Source organism: Ictidomys tridecemlineatus, chromosome 12 (genome assembly GCF_052094955.1).
Source record: "Ictidomys tridecemlineatus isolate mIctTri1 chromosome 12, mIctTri1.hap1, whole genome shotgun sequence".
Classification (NCBI taxonomy): domain Eukaryota; kingdom Metazoa; phylum Chordata; class Mammalia; order Rodentia; family Sciuridae; genus Ictidomys; species Ictidomys tridecemlineatus.
In genome coordinates, this window is record NC_135488.1 from 94,119,926 (window position 1) to 94,137,568 (window position 17,643).

A 17,643-nucleotide genomic window follows, 5' to 3' on the forward strand; every position below is an offset into this window, starting at 1 on the left:
TGCCATGTTCTGAGCTGCTTTCCTGTACCACAACCCTGTGCCATGATGTTCTACCTTACATCATCCCACAGCTATGGAGTTGTTGACCATAGACTAATCTCTGCAACCATAAGCCAAAATAAACTTCCTCCTCTATGTTGTTTTTGTCAGTTCTTTGGATCACAGCAACACAAAAGCTGACTAAAGCATTGACTTTCCCAGTTTCTAAAGGCCACTCACATCCTTTGGTTCATGGTCCCTTTTCTCCTTCTTTAAAGCTAACATCAAGTCTCTCTGACCATTCTTTTATGATCATATTTCCCACCTAATCCATCCAGGAAAGGTTCTTTGATTTTTAATTGACCCTGTCAATACACTTGAGCCCACCAAAAAAATACAGTAAAATCTTTCCAACTTGAAAACAGTACTTAAATTAATCATATCTGCAAGTTATCTTCCTGACAAGAAAGTAACACATTCCCAAATTCATAGGGAAAAAAATACTCATTCTCACTCAAAGGTCAAGAATTAGGACATGTACATCATTGGACACCATTATACTGCCTGCCATAGTCTGTCCTCTGGATTTCAAAGATTTCTGTCATCTCACATACAAAATATATTATCCTATTCCAATATCTTCAGAAGTCTTACTCCATTATAGCATCAATTCAAAGTTCAAAACCATATCTAAATTTGATTAGTTCAACAAAAGCCACATCTTCTGAAAATAATTTTAATCAGATTCATTAGGTATGAGTAAGACTCTAGGTATGAACCCCCCTGGGGACCAATTTATACACCTGTGAAACTCAAGCAGCAAGGTTTCTGTGTCTACAATATGTTAATAGGACTGGAATAAGATAATAGTGATAGGTGTTCCAGGTCAGAGAGCCTACATTCTCTTTTGTCATAAAAATAAATTTCCCTTAAATTGTTTTGCATATTTTAAACTTAATATTTATATCCTCAGATGAAAGGCATAGGAGAAAATTCAGATATCAGTTCTACTGCTGAAATAGCAAAAATATCTAGGTATTTCAGGAAGCTTTCTAATTATTTTATATGTTGAGCATCCAAGAACGACCACCCCCACCAAAGAAGGAAGAAAGGAAGGAAAAAGGAGGGAAAGAAAGACAGACATTACTACATTAGGCTGGTGTAACCAAGGATATTCTCTGCTAAGTGTTAGAATCAAGGTGGCAAGGCATGTGTACCTCCTTCAGTTTCTTTAAATGCTTCCTAATATTTCATTTTGACTCATTAGGGATTCTTATGCAGCTTTTCATTTCATTTTATTCATGCTTTGGTGCTGGGAAATGTACCCATGACTTGATACATGCTAGACAAGAAATCTATCACTGAGCTACTATCCTAACCCCTCTATTAGGGTTTCAAATAGGATGCTGAAAGGAAAATGAAGATGAAGAAGATTATGTTAGATGGTTGGAACAGTATATGAAGAATTTGACTTAAAGGTTAGTTGAATTTAATCCTTTTGGAACTAGGCTTGAGAAATTCCTTCCTCTGTGCCATGATGTTGCAATAACATGATCAATGAACTTTCTAAGTTGCAGTGGGCCAGAACAGGCTCTCTCTCTTCGTTATCTCACAATGTTCATGTACTACAGGGATGCTAATAAACAATGTTAGGGAATAATATCATAATTTATGTGTTTATATATATGATATATGGTATGATCATAGTGTATGTTATGTGTTTATTTCTTTCATTGTATCTACGCTATTAAAGAGTATGCAATTATAATTATAAATCTTGGTTTATAACTAAGATTTTGCCACTGCAAAATGTAAGAAATAAAGATAGCATACTTTTTCTTTTTTCCTCTCTAAATCTTATCTCATGGGGTAATAAAAATACTACCAGTATTAGAGTTACTAAGGAGCTTTGTCACCTCTTTGGCACAAGAGGGATTTGGAATATTCCCTCTAGGGACTTGCCCACTTGCCTAATCCTCAAAGGTTTATTCCTTGTTCTCAGTGGCTCCATTAACCAAACCCCATAGCCTGAGTAAATTTTCTTCTCTGATAGGAGGTCAGCTTCAAGAATGCCTAAAGATCATTACAGTTATTTGTCAAGGGACTTTGGAACTTGCAGCACTAGGCTGATCTACACTGAGAAACACCAGTAAGCAATATGTACAAATGTCTGGCATAAATATGAGTAACCCTTAGTCTGGATATCTTTCTGCAGATTGGAGAAACCCTGTACCTACAAGGCCTTTCTTGCCTGCTTTCAAACCTCAAACCAGGCTCGACGTCCCTGTTGAGCTTTATTGTTTCATTGATTATAATTGAATATTTATTTTTTTAGTTTCATAATGAAAAAATTTAACCTTGGGAGACAAGATGAAAAAATAAAAATTAAAACATTTGAGATTTGTCATTTAAAAAACCTGCTTAAGCTACTAGACCACTTATGATCAAGAATAGAGTGTTATTACATTGTTAGGATATTAGATAAAATTAACAAAGTCCATAAAGTTGTAGCTTACATGTGTTTAGTAAAAAATCTGTTTCACTGATTTTGCCAAAAATGAAGTTCAGCTGAGGTTACTCTCTGAAACCTTTTTCCTATGTATTGATGGGTTCTACCTAATTCCCAAGCACTCTTCCTGTTATAGTGCTTTTCCTACTAATGCACTCATCATTTTGGCTTAAAAAACTAAGAGTCAAATTATACTAAAGACAGATGCCTGCTTTTAGGAACAAACAATCACTTAATGGATTTGTTTTAAAGTTTAACAGGTGGTCAGTTATCTTCTGATTACAGTGTACCATCTTTTATTTCAATTTAAATAAGCATGCCTATAGCAGAACACAGAATATAATGGTGGTACCAAGTTCTAATTAGTACTTTCCATCTAATTGATGCTACTCTGTTTCACATCTGCTAAACCTGCATTATATAGTTCATTAACTTTAGAAGATTTGATTACAAATTTGTGCACTTGCCCCCTTACTGCAGCTTACTGTGGAATAGTTCACTTAAAATAACAACAACAACAACAACAACAACAATAATAATAATAATAATAATAATAATAATAAACTTTCAAAATCAAAAGATTAGAACAGAAGTTCACCAATAGGCTTAAAATGCATCAGATGGATAGATCATTTCAATGGAAGAAGAAAGACAAATACTGATTGTGAGTGAAGAATCCACATCAAGGGATTTGTACACTATATATACTATTGAAAAAAGAAGATTGCTCTCCACTGTGAAATTGACTTGGTTTTTTCTTTGATTAGATTTTCCTTTAGTATAATCCCTCCCTCTGCTAATTTTTATTGTTTTTTTTTTCATTTCCTCTTCATGGAATACTTTGCCAAGAATGTTGTGTAGTTCAGGTTTTCTAGCTGTAAATTCTTTTAACTTTTGTTTATCATCAAAGATTTTTATTTCATCATAAAATCTAAGCTTAATTTTGCTGGATACAAGATTCTTGGTTGGCATCCATTTTTTTTTTTTCAGAGCTTGATATATGTTGTTCCAGGATCTTCTAGCTTTCAGGGTCTGGGTTGAAATTTTTGCATATAACATAATTGGTTTCTTCCTATATGTAATCTTATCCCCTTCCCTCGTGGCTTTTAATATTCTCTCCTTAGTCTTTATGCTAGGCACTTTCATTATAATATGCCTTGGTTTGGATCTGTTGTGATTTTGTACATTTGTCTTCCTGTAAGCCTCTTGTATTTGGTTTTCCAATTTATTCTTCATGTTTAGAAATTTTTTTATATTATTTCATTGAACAGATTGTTCATTCCTTTGGTTTTGTACTCTTTGCCTTCCTGTATACCAATTAATCTTAAATTTGGTCTTTTTATGCTATCTCATATTTCTTAAATATTCTGCTCATAGTTTCTTGCCATTTTCACTGTGTAGTCTACATTCTTCTTGAGATTATATATTTTGTCTTCATTGTCTGAGGTCCTGTCTTCCAAGTGATTGAATCTGTTGCTGATGCTTTCAATTGAACTTTTAATTTTGTTTATTGTTTCTTTCATTTTAAGAATTTCTGTTTGGCTTTTCTTTAGAACCTCTATCTCCCTACTGAAGTAATCTTTTGCTTCCTATATTTGTTTATGTAGCTCTTTGTCAAAATGATCTTTTGATGCCTGTATTTGCTCTCTTACATCATCCTGTAACTCATAGAACATTTAATCATGCACATTCTGAACTCCTTCTTTGTCATTTCATCTGCTGTGCTGGCCATGGATTCTAATAATGTGGTATCTTGGTTGGCTTGGGGCATGTTGTTCCCTTGTCTTTTCATGTTGCTTGTGTGTCTTCCCTTCTCCCACTGTAGTTCTGAGTCATTATCGTTTTTATCCTATAGTCTCATAGTGCAGTTGTAGGGTTCCAATACCTCTCCTTTGAGGGAAAGGACAATGTTAATAGGTTATAATGCAAACAATATGCAACCTAAAATCAAATAATTTCTTTTAAGACATTTACAGTTTGGTCATAAGGTACAGAAATGGTGAATTCAATTATTATCTACAATATAATCAATAGGTTTATAAAAAGGGTTTAAAGTTTCTGATGGTGGACAAAGAATTGGGCTTGAGGTGTAGGAAGATATGCTGAGGAGGTAGGAGGTAAGAATATAGAGTTACTATATCTTAGGAAGTGTGAAAGAGAAATCTAAAGAAGAAGGTTAGTAGCAGGATTATAGAGAGTAATTTTAGGTAGACAAGTAAGTGAGAAGACAGTAGAGTACATAAAACAAACATATATATTAAGAAAAAAAATTTTTAAAAGTTAAAATAGTAAAAGCTGGAGCTTCTGGTAGTCCTCCTGGGCAAGTAGTTGGGAGACCTACTCCGATGCTGAGGCCTGGAGCCCTGCATGGGCACAGTGGCCCTGATTCCTACATGGGAGCAGGAAAATTGCTCTCATAGAAGCAGTATTCTCACTACTTGAGTACCAGGTCACAGTGACACAGTATGCTGCCTCCTTCTGGCCCGTCATCTTGGATCCCTCTATACCCTCTTTTACTTTTCAAATAACATGGTGTTTCCCTTCTTTGAAGCATGGAATACTCAAATGGACAAAAAAGATCACTAAGGGAAATATTATTTCAAAACCATATTTGATATTTATATTTGGCATTCATATTGGATACTGAATCAAGTTCAACTGTATTTCACTGAAGCTTTCGTTTCAATGTTCATTAGAAGAATCCTACCAAGCTATGGGTCGAAAGAGTGAATGACCCTAAGCTGAATATAGATAAAATTCAAGTTGCTAACTTTACTCTCCACTTCTATTGCCTTCAGAATTATGTAATTGCTTGACTTCTGACTGACTGATAATATTGCCAAAAATTTATAGGCAAAACTACTAATTTCTCACTGAGAAGTCAGGAAATGAGAGTTGAACATGTGGGAACAAATCTTCCTGCTGCCATGCTGTGATGAATTTGAGATTGATCAAGCTTGCTTGGTAATGTGGCAGTCGGGGAAATGAAAATGGGATGTCAGTTCCAATAGCAATTAACCAGAATGATTACAAATGTGTAAATGATGAGACATTAGAGTTGACATGTTTTTGACTACAACTTGACATAGAGTCATGCAGAATTTGTCCTGTGTTGACTCCAAACTTTAATAGAAGCTGCTAGCATAGGTAGCAGCATGGCAGTTGTGCTCATTTAGCAATCCTCAGGCTTAATGTCAAATGCATTGGCCATACCAGGTGTGTCACACATCAAATGTGAAGGCATTCATAATCACACTTGAGTGCACTCATTTCTCAAGAGTTAGAATAAATGGATAAGGTTTATCTCTCAACTCTGTACTTTGGAGATGAATTTGAACCCATTTATTTCCCAATTTCCTCCTTAGAAAAAAAGGACATCTCAAAAGATGCTCAGGGAATTGAATTGCCTTCAAGGGGGTGCTGTGTGCTCTTGTCCACACAGTAATAACAAAAAATCCTTAATGTCAAATCATTTCCTGCTTGCATTTTAACCTAAGAGAAAACTGATGAATTAGGTATAATGATTCACATTTTTCTTTTTTACTTCAGGGAAAAGAAAAAGAACAGTGAATATTTTAAGGTCACAGTGAATAATAGAACCAGGACCTGAACATATGTTTCCTCTCCCATAGTGTTCTTGAGTCTGAAACTCTCTGCGTAGTTTTAAAGTAAAATTTGCTATAAAGGAGTAAATATTTGCTTGACAGGAACTTCATTCTGAGGGTAGGTACTACTGGTAAAAATGTATGACTTTTCTCTGAGCATTAAATGTTATTTTTTTTTCAGGTCTGGATCTATTTTCAGTTTTTACGTCTTCAGTGTAGATAGAGATGAGTTGTATTTTGCTCTTAGAAATAAAGTCGATATTTGATATAATTTAACAATAATTTATTGAGTACACATTTTCCATTATCAGAGAAAATAACTAAAATTTGAAAGAAAATCCATGCCCAGCAATAGCTAACAATTTCTCTGTGACAAGAGCGCATGATAGAGAAAAAATATGTAAGTTCCAAACAAAATAATAGAGACATGTATATAAGTAAATGTCAAAATAAAAATATAAAACTAGTGCTTTTACAGCTTTATTGAGATAAATTGGTATACAAAACTACACGTAATTAATGCATGTAATTTGGCAAGTTTGGATGTGAACTCATGTTATCATCTCCATAATAAATGTATTAATCACTTCCAAACATTTCCTTGTGTCCCCTTGTTTTCTTTGTTTGGTGATGGAAATGGGACCCAGAGCACTTTACCACTGAGTCTGATCCCTAGTATTTTTTATTTTTTATTTTGAGACAGGGTCTGTGGAAGGCCATCCTGGAACGTGATTTGAGTTACCTCCCTGGCTGGGTGAGAGGCGCTTAGGCACAGCTGTGTCAGAGCTTTCCCTACCCTTTTCCAGGTCCAAGGGCTTGTCTGTGCAGAGGCCTGTCTGGCCACTGCCCCCAAGACCTAATCTTCGCCCTTGACCTTGGGATGCTGTCCCCCTTAATCTTCATTGGATGGGATTTTCCCTGGAATTTTTTGTTCCCCAATAAAAGTCCACTCCCTGGCGTCTTCTCTCCCTCTCTCTCTCTCTCTCTCTCTCTCTCTCTCTCTCTCTCTCTCGCCTCTTCAGTAAACCTCGCCACCACATTAAGTGGATGGAGGCAAGAACTAGGAGAAGCTGGAGCTGGTTTTAAAGGTAATTAGAGTCTTTTCTCTTTAATTTAAAACTCCCTAGCATTTACTCATGAATCGAATCTTCTTTAATGAAGCCAGTGCTGGTCACGTGGCAGAAGGGTCTTGCTAAGTTGTTGAGGGCCTTGCTACATTGTCCAGGCTGGCTTTGAACTTGCAATCCTGCTGCCTCAGCCTCTAGCGTTGCTGGGAATACAGATGTGCTCCACCTGGCTGCTTGTTTTTATAGGATTACAGAACATGAGATCTACCCTCTTCACAAAGTTATTTTTTTAATAAATCATTATTAAATATAGTCAGTATGTCATAGAACAAATTTGGAATTTAATCACGTTGTGTAGTTTTAAATTTATTCTCATTGAGTATAATTCCACACATACCTTCACTTCATTTCCTGGAGACCACCATTCCATTGTCAATTTTTATATGCTTGTCTATTTTAGACACCTCATGTAAGGGAAATCATGCATATTTATTCCTCTGTGACTGGCATTTCACTTAGTATAACATCCTCACGTTTCATCAATGTTGTTTCAAATGGTAGTTTTTCCCTTTTTCAAAATTTAAATAAACTGTATTTTTATAACTTTTATATTAAGGGCAAATAACATTCCATTGTATGTATGTGCCACAATTCTTTATCCATTCATCTGTCAATGGATGTTATATTTATATTTATATGTTGGCTACTGTGGAAAATAGTGTTCCAAATAAACATGGGAATGAAGATATTTACTCAAGATGTAGATTGCAATTATTGTTGATATTTGCCCAAAATTGTGATTGCTGGTTGCTGTGGTAGTCCAATCTGTAGAACCGTCCCAATATTTTCCATAGCTAGTGACTATGCCATTTTGAATTCCTACCAACAGTGTACATGTGTTCTGATTTCTCCACAAACTCATTAATATTTGTTATCTTTGCTTATTTGATAATAACTATTCTAAAATGTATGAGGTAATGTCTCATTGTGGTTTTGATTTGTGTTTCCTAGATATTTTGTGATATTGATAAAGCAGTGGTTTCAATCATTTTGCATAATGATAAAATACTTTTGAAAATGATGCATTCCTCATATTTTTACTTGCAAATAAATTATTCATATATGTAACTGGTTTAAACTTTTACTTTTTGTGTATATAAATAAAAGTTAACTTTTTACTTACTGTGACAATGATATTCTAAGGTAAAATATGTGTATATATTATATTATTGTTATAATTGCTCTTAAAATAGAACTGATCAAGCAAAACTTTGTTGAACTTTATTTACTATTAAGCATAAAATACGAAACATTGGAAACCTCTTTTTTCCGGATTAAAGGTCTATTTTTTTATTAATTCTGATTTGTCATACATGATGGCAGAATGCAATTCATTTTATATTACATATAGAGAACAATTTTTCAAGACACTGATTGTACACCAGTACTTTCACACCATTCATGTCTTATACATGTACTTAGGGTAATAATGTCTAACTCATTCCATCATCATTCTCAACCCCTTGCTCCTCCCTCCCCTTTGCCCTATCTAAAGTTGCTCCATTCCTCTCATGCTTCTCCCACATCACCATATGAGTCAGCATCCTCATTTCAAAAAAAAAAATTCAGCCTTTGTTTTTATTTATTTATTTTTTTTGACTGGCTTGCTTCACTTAGCATTATATTCTCCAATTTCATCCATTTACCTACAAATGTTATGATTTTATTCTCTTTTGGTGCTTAGTAATGTTTCATTGCACATATATACCAAAGTTTTCCTATCCATTCATCTACTGATATTATTGGTAACCAATATCGGAATACAATGTATTACTAGAATATATTGCTACTTCAGCATGAATTTAATTTTTTTTTGTTCCACATGCTTTCATATTTGAAGTACTGGAAAACCTTATTTAGATAAGAAATAGATAAAAATGGGGGGAGTTTAGATTTGATAAAGTGACTCAATTATCTGAATCTTTTCAGATTACATACCCAAAACTTGAATTTTTACAACTAACAAATATTTGAATAGAAGCTGCTGTAAAAGCACATTTGTATTTTCTTTCAATTTTGTTTAAATCAAATTTTAAAATGTGACCTGTGGGAGAATTGTACTCAGTCATTACTTATTTGGATATGGATATATATATATGTGTGTGTGTGTGTGTGTGTGTGTGTGTGTGTAGGCTTTAGTATAACTAATGATATCTAATAATAATATCCATTATTTTTTTCTATTGGAGGAATCTTGTCTTAAGTTTGCATTTTAAAAAATGTCATAAAATTGGATATAGTTTAGAAATTTTATAAATAATTTGGTTGGAAACTCTACTTTTAGGATTATGACTTAATTTATTTTGAAGATGTTAATAAAACTAGAAGACTTCCAATAAAAGTTTAAAAACATATATATTTTAAAAGGAGGTATTTATCCTGTGCATGTTTGAGGCTCTTTCTAAGAAATTATGTACTCTTCTATATTTGTTGGGAAATTCAATAGTTACTTTTACCAAAACAGAGCTATAGATTCCCCCACCACTTCACTCTAAAGTGCCGTGGGTCTGGATTTAATTTCAAAACATGCTGTCTCACACATTCCACCCCTTATGCCATGTTTTTACTCCAGACACACATGTGAGCCAGTCACAATCATCAAACCCTCCCCGGGTCATGAGACTGTCAATGAAAGAAGGTGTTCAGATATTGTTAGGTAACTTATTTTATGAAAAAGAAGATGGACAAAGAAAATCAATAGAAATCTTAAAACAAAGATTTTTCTCCATAAGGTCAGTTTCCATAAGGGATATAGCTGAGTTTTGTATACCACCAAAGAGTTCACAAAGCCCTTCCAGCCTGCTTATTCCAAGGAAAGTTGTCATCCATCTAGTGGAAGGCTCATAAAATATAAATGTTACAGATGTAAAATTTTAAATATATAGAATTGGAAAGGAGGAAATAAATCTTTGTAGAATTTGATGTCCAAAAGGGTTTTCATATGGAATGTAATGATTGATGTGTACTCATAAATATAATAGAGGTTAGTAGATAAGTAGTTTGAGAATAGGGCATTTCAATGACAGGTAAACAAAAGTTTTTGTTTTCACAAAGTATGCATTTAAGGGAAATGAGGAGAACAGTGTCGCTAAAGTAAAGACCTTGCTGAGCTGGACAAAAGACATGTGAGCAAGGTCCAGTGTATCTTTAATTGGGACAGACCATGTTTAAACTTTACCCTGTGGGAAAATGCTTGTCACCAATGTTAACTCTGGATGAACGGCTTGAGAATCACCAGGCAGTAATACTTTAAAAACAATCTTGGCTACACCACCTTCTCAAACAGAATATTTATAGATTGTCTCTAGGTGTCTGGCATCTTCATTTAAATCAAGTGCCCAAGTGGTATTTATTTAATATAAACATACATACATTTGAGAATATTGGATTTGAGCATGTTGGAAAATGTATACCACAGATGTTTGAACAGAATCAAACTGGTTGGGAAAAGACTGGAAAGTAAGAAAATCCGTCCTGTTGTACAATAATTCCACCTGGGTTCTAGTTCTTTCAGTAGAAATACAAAGGCAGGAGGAGGCAGAGAAATATCTTCTTGGATGCATTCATCCGATGTGGTGAAAAGTTGAGGGCCTAAGTAAGAGGCCAGAAAGCAATGATGGCATTGTGGGGGAGGAGGAGGGTTTGGGGAATGGTTAGGGTCCTGGTTTATAGGCTCATCTCTTTACTATGTAATCAACTTTTAAAGTTTTATTTATGTTCCATATTATCTCCCAATAAACCAATCACTTAATTAATCATACCTATCTTTTTTAGGCTATTTAGTCAAATTTCCTTCTATGCCATTTATGTTTCTTAGAGCAGAAAAAAAAATCTTAAATCTATTTATCAGTACACGACATTCTAAAACAAACTGGAAAATTGGTTTAATGATTACTTGTCATTATGGTGTACATCTGAACTGTATTTTATAATATTCTGTAGATATAAAAATAAAGGGATACTATTCAATCTGCTTTTCCTGGTGCAGCTAAGAAATGCATCGTTCATCCTTCCTTCTGCATCCGTCACCATTTGATTTGGCCTTTCACTGACCTTAATTTCTCTGGGAACAGGCTCCTGTAGAAATGCTTTATGTCATGTTTGCTCAAGGAAGGAGACAAGGCAGGGAAAAAAAATAATTGTAATAAGGGTTTAGTGAGGAACTAACTGACATTAAAATGACCTATTCTCTTCAAAATCTTGACTATTGGCTAGAAAGCACAGAACTATATTAGAAAAAAATACAAAGGTTAATGAGGGAAAGAAACAAAATAATAAAAACTAATTTTTATGCTTTAATTCCCTATTTTAACTCAAAAGGAAAAAGCAAACTCTGGGCAAATAAATAGTATTCGTAAAAACCTATTTCTTAAATTCTATTTGAAGATATGTATAAATTCATCAGTGTGAATAGCTCAAATGTAAGATCCTTAGTTTGCCTTCTGAACACTTTTTTGGCATTTAGGAAAGTCTCTCTCCCCATGCTGAATAAGCACCAAATTTGTCCTATCTCAGTGTTTCCCAAGCATCTCTATTTCACCCTCTCATCCTTAGATGCAGGTATTAAAATACAACCAGGCAGAAAATGTATTCATATAAGTTCTACATATTATGCACATATGTGATCATGAGAGAGAAAAATGATGTATAATGAGAATATTCAGGGATTCATGTAGGAAGAGTTTCAAAAAATAGAGGTTTAAAAGATTTTTTCACCATGGTTCCTTTCATCCCCCAATGCTTCATACACATATATTTTGTAATCTTGTTAGAAATATGACTATTAATCCATATACTGGTGTTAGTTTTAGGATTCTCTGTACAGTGGGGAGAGTAGAACCTTCTAATTAATTAGGAGAGATGAAATGAGAGTCAAGAGAGAGAGGAAAATGGCGGCAACTCCCTGTTCAATATAATTACTGAGCATCAGTAAATGCGAATACATCAAAAAGGGTTGAGAGTTCACGTCACCTTATGCGTTTGTATTACATGGCCTATCTGTGGTGAAGATGCCTAGAGATACATGGGAATCCTTAAGGCAAAATCTTTTAAGACACTGAGGTGTTTACCTAGGGAGGATGCCATTGGCCTAAAATAGAGACTAGATATTAAAATATGCATTGAATTGGGGTAAGGGTTTCTATCCCAAATATTTCAAATAGGAACATAGTCTTCTATCTCGGCAATGAAAATATTCAAGGTGAAAGATTTATCAAACAAGATAGTTCATATTAATAGGGAATCAAATCCCAGAGTGTTGAGGTATATGTGACCACTCCCTACGGAAAGAGTTTGGTGAAGTTGAGGGAACATTGCTACTTCAAGGCCAAAGAATGACAGAAACCAGGCTTTGAGATGTCAGAGGATGAATACCGTGTCTCACTCTGCTTTTTATCTCAGTACCTGGAACATAGTATCTTTCATCAGAAAGTTTGACAGAGTAAATGAAGAAGTAAAGAAAGACATAAACTAAGTCATGTAGATCAGGCTCACACGTGAATGGTTTCTTATGTGTTCGTGATTTGTCCTTAGACACAGTGTGGTTTAGAAATTAGACTTAGTGGCTGAAAATAGCAAGATGAATTTCAGAATCTGCTGAATCGTGGACTGACTGAGCTTCCTCACGTACCTCCTGTTTTAGTCAGTATGCAGAGTATAAGTTCTCAGTTGCAAATAGATGAACTGGTTAGAGAATCCCAGGCTGACACATCAATTTTAGGACTTTATGACTCACTCTAGCATCCATGTGGTTGTCAGTCAATGTGCATCCATCAGGATCTCCCAGAGATAACTATACAAAATTATCCTTTAGAAAAAAAGAAAACTGCATTATATTTGGCTTCAGAAATCCTCTTTACATTACAGGGAGGTTTTCTCTCCTGCTTTATTTGGAATGTTACAGTTTAGGAACTGTGTATAGGCCACTCCATATGTATCCTTTGGACTCCAATATCATGGAGGAATTGCTTGGAAATGCAGTATCAGGCCCACCTTAGACCTACTGAATAAGATATGCATTTAATAAGATTCTCAGAAGAATCACCTGCACAGTCACCTTTGAGAAGTAATGGTCTATTAATCTTAGACCTGGATGTCTATAGATGTCTTCTGAGTAAATCAAGTAGGAAGCAGAGAAATTTAACAGATATTTAGTTGTTTCTTAGTGTTGAGATTTCATAAATGAAAGCCTAGGTGTCAGTTTGTGGTTTTAGGGGAGTTGTGTAATTTTTTTTCTTAAATGTAGAATATAACAAACAAATAAGAGCAAACACTTAATGATAGAAGGAAACTCATACTTTTGTTCTCTGTAGCTGAAATGACACTAAGTGAAAGAGCTATAACTAATTGGGGACTTGAAGTTTGTGAGTTCAGAGTCAAGAAGACTACTAAGAAGCCTTAACAAATTGGAGGTGTCTAGACATGCTGTTCTAGAGTTGCCGGATCCTCAAATATTTCAATATATGGAAATAAATAGACTTGCCAAATTGACAAGTATTAAAATGTAATTTTAATGCAAATGTACTGAGTGTAAATATTAAAATACAATTCAATTTAATTTAAAATAGTAAAAAAAAAACCTATATACAATGATCAGATCTAATGCACAGTTTGCCTTCTGTGATTGGCTTCAGTATCACCAAAATAAAACCAAACATAAATATATACTATTTAAAAATTCACGTCTTGTAACAAGTGTCTCATATTTTGCCTATATCATTAAGTGCCTTAAATAAAACCCCAAACTACTCCTAGGAAACCTACTTTTAAGTCTTTGTTGTCTGTAAGCTTCATATTGACATTTACAAGTTATTTTTTTCAACTATTCAATGTGTACCTATAAACCTGCATTATCATCTGTATTTCTGTGAAACTGTTTATACAAAAGTATTTCTGAATGCCATTTACTGAGTTCATGCTATATGTCAGTCATTCATTTAAAACTTAATAAACTCTTTTAATCTTCATACAAGCCCTGAAGTAGTATTATTTTTTTCTATTTCACAGATAGTGGAACCAAGGGTGGGGGTGCAAAGACATCTTCCCACTGACTCCCAGCTAGGTGAGGCTTCCAGAAGGTACCTCCCGACCTGACCATCCACAGTGTTAGTCCTAGATTATGGCAATTTTCTGAATGATTCCACTGGTTTCTCTCTCATATCTCCTAAGTTCCATCAATATCTGCTTTGCTTCTTTTCATTTGCTTTTCCACGTCTCTCTGGTCTAATAGCCCATCTTAAAAACAGTCATAACTTTCCTTATAATTCTAACATCAAAATTTTCATAGGTGTTTACAATGTATTTTTTTAAAATGAATGGATGAATGAATGATTAAATAAATAAATAAATGTATTTGAAATTCCTTTGCTAGAAAGGTGAAGAAACTTTTTTTTGATAAGGAGAAATTTTTAAAAGCTTCATAATTCATGTGAACTGAGAAATAGGAAAGTAACTGGACAGGGATAAGGAGGCAATATTTAATTAAAAAATAAAAACATGCTTTTATTTGATTGAATTTTACAGATATATTAGGGAAACAAAATGAAAAATCACACCAAAGAGGACATTGGCAAGTGCAAAGCCCTGATTGGTGTGGGTTCAGAAAAAGAGTAGAAAGGTCCAGGAGGAATGAGAAGTGAAAGCAGCAGTATGTGTGCCTAAGTTAAATACAGGTAGGTTGGAGCGTTTGGAAGTTCTAAGATATGTCAGTTAGGGTACTTAGTTACAAACACGATAGAAACTAACTCTGACTGATTTAAGAAAAAGCAACTTAATGGGATTTTATTAGACAGATCAAGGTATTGCTTGAGTCCTGGAAACCTAGGTTTATGGATGTCCAGGCAAGTATAGTATGAAAAGTGTCATAGTGGAACTGGGGCAGTGGAGATGTCGCTGCTTCTAAACTGCAAACATTATTCATCACAGTATAATTAGACATCTTATGCAATGATAATGGCTAAAGCATCACTAAAACTTAGTATTTCCACAAATTTTGTTTGACCTGTCAATGGGAGAGTTCTTTGTAGATCCCTTAATCCTAAAATAGGGAGATTTGGCAAACTCAAAAGCAAATCCTCATAATAAAGGGTGTAAAGTAATGTGTGGTCCTCATTTCTGGTAGACCCTGTGCCTGCCAGTTATGAAATAAAAATATAAACTCATGGGGTCTCAGCTAATAATATATCAGAAAAGCCACCTCCAGGAACTACAAGTACTTTGTACTGTCTTTAACAAGTATCCTTTTTAATTTCCACTTTGAAAATTTTTCTTTTGAAATGGTGAATATCACAAATACCATAACCTCACATTTCTTCAGTATTATGACTGGAAAATCAGTAAGGCAAATAAAAGGAATAAACTGTTTGAATATTGAAGTGGAAAAACATGGCCAGTATTACTTGAAGATAATGATCATAGTACATAGGAAATCTTGAGAATCAACAGAAAAACGTTAAAATAGTAAAAGTGGTTTCTCAAATTTATTCCATAAACAAATATATAAAAATCATAGATGAATTTTGTTAACCATCACAAAACAAGACAAAAACCACACATGAAATCATCAAAATATTGAACAGGTAAGAAACGAACCTAAAATATTTGCAAAACTCCTTTTTGTCCTCCTCCTCCTCCTCCTCCTCCTCCTCCTTTTCCTCTTCTTCTTCTTCCTCCTCCTCTCTTCCTTCTTCTTCTTCTTCCTTTTCCAGTACTGGGCCCTAGCACATGGTATGAAAGTTTCCTATGACTGAGGTACGTTCCCAAACCTTGCATGAGAATTTCATAACAAACAAAAATAAATGAATAGGTTTATTGTGATCATGGATTGCATGTATTGATTCTATAAATATTAACTACATTCAAACTAAACCATATTAAATAAAATACCATCAGAATTCCAACAAAATTTGTAACAGTGTTCTAAAATAAATATTACGATGCAATAATTAATAATAGCTGAAAAATACTTAAGAACAAAGTTGAAGCATTTACCATAACAGCTACCAATATTTATTATATGTTCTGGTTAAAACAATGAGCATTGCACAATAGTAGTCAAAGAGATCTCTCTAGCAAAATAGTCTAAAAAAAGGCATATATATATATCAGTTGATATATATATATAAAGGCATATATATATATATATATCAGTTGGAATTTCATATAACCTATGACCCAGATAGTTCAACCTCTTTAAAACACAAAGTTTCATGTGTAAAGAAGAAATGTACAATGGTGATGGTGATCAAAATTTATTTATAAAAGTCCCACCTGGAAACATTTCAAATACCTGTGAATAGCAGAGTTGTTTAAAAAAAAAAAAGAATACCTTATTTCAATGGACTGTTATAAAGCAAAGAAACTTAATTAGCTTCAGCTTCAGGAATCAGTACATATTAAACTTACAAATATAGTACTTAGAAAAATGAACTTTTAGAAGAATTTTTGTATATTTATAATGCAAAGTTAATAAATAGCCAAATTATTTTAAAAATCTGCGATTTTCTTTCAGGCTTTGATAGGGAAATATGAAGAAAAACGTGGGGATTTAAGTTACTGACAATGTGGTCATGAATTTCATGTGCAATCTTGAGTCGACTACAGGATTCTAAGATATTGGGTCAACCATTATTCTCGTTGTGTCTGTGAGGGTGTTTTAGATGAAACTGATATTTTGGCTAATAGACACTATAAAGAACATTATACTTGCTAAGTGGGTGGGCCTAATTTAACTGTTTAAAGGTCTGAATGAGATAAAAAGATTGATCTTGCAGAGTAAGAAAGAAGGAACTACTCCTACAAGATTGCTTTCACCATAGGACATAGGTATTTATTCTGTTTTCAGACTCAAACTCACATTGACTTTTGCTGAGACTTGAGCTGAGTGCATGTACGCATATATTCGTACAAACGGATGAATATGCAATAATGATTACATAGAGATGTTATTATTTTTATTATTCCTTCATAATCAAGTGCATTTTGTTTCATTTACATATTAAAAATTAGATTCACTGGCCAGATACACTCAAGAAACCGCCAAGAATCATAATACTTTAATCTTTGTACACTGTACAGAATCCTTTGACACATCTGTGCCATTGAACCATGTTTTGATATTTCCTAAAGTGCCAAGCACATACTTACATTTCCAGTTACTGAGGGAAAGAAAATGAGGCCACATGGCATATGTCAGGTAACAAAGAGATTGTCTAGTAATTTGAAACATTTGTTTTTCAGTCTGTTTCTTCGTCTATCTTGGAACCAAAACAAAATATAATTGATATAAAATTAGCTATCCTTTATACTCTGCAAATTTCCATATCCAAGTGAAACTTAGGATGGCCTATTTAGCATCAGCAGTGATCACTTCTGAAGCACAGAAGTTATAACAGGGTTTGTCATGTCTCTATTATTAGCACTTCTG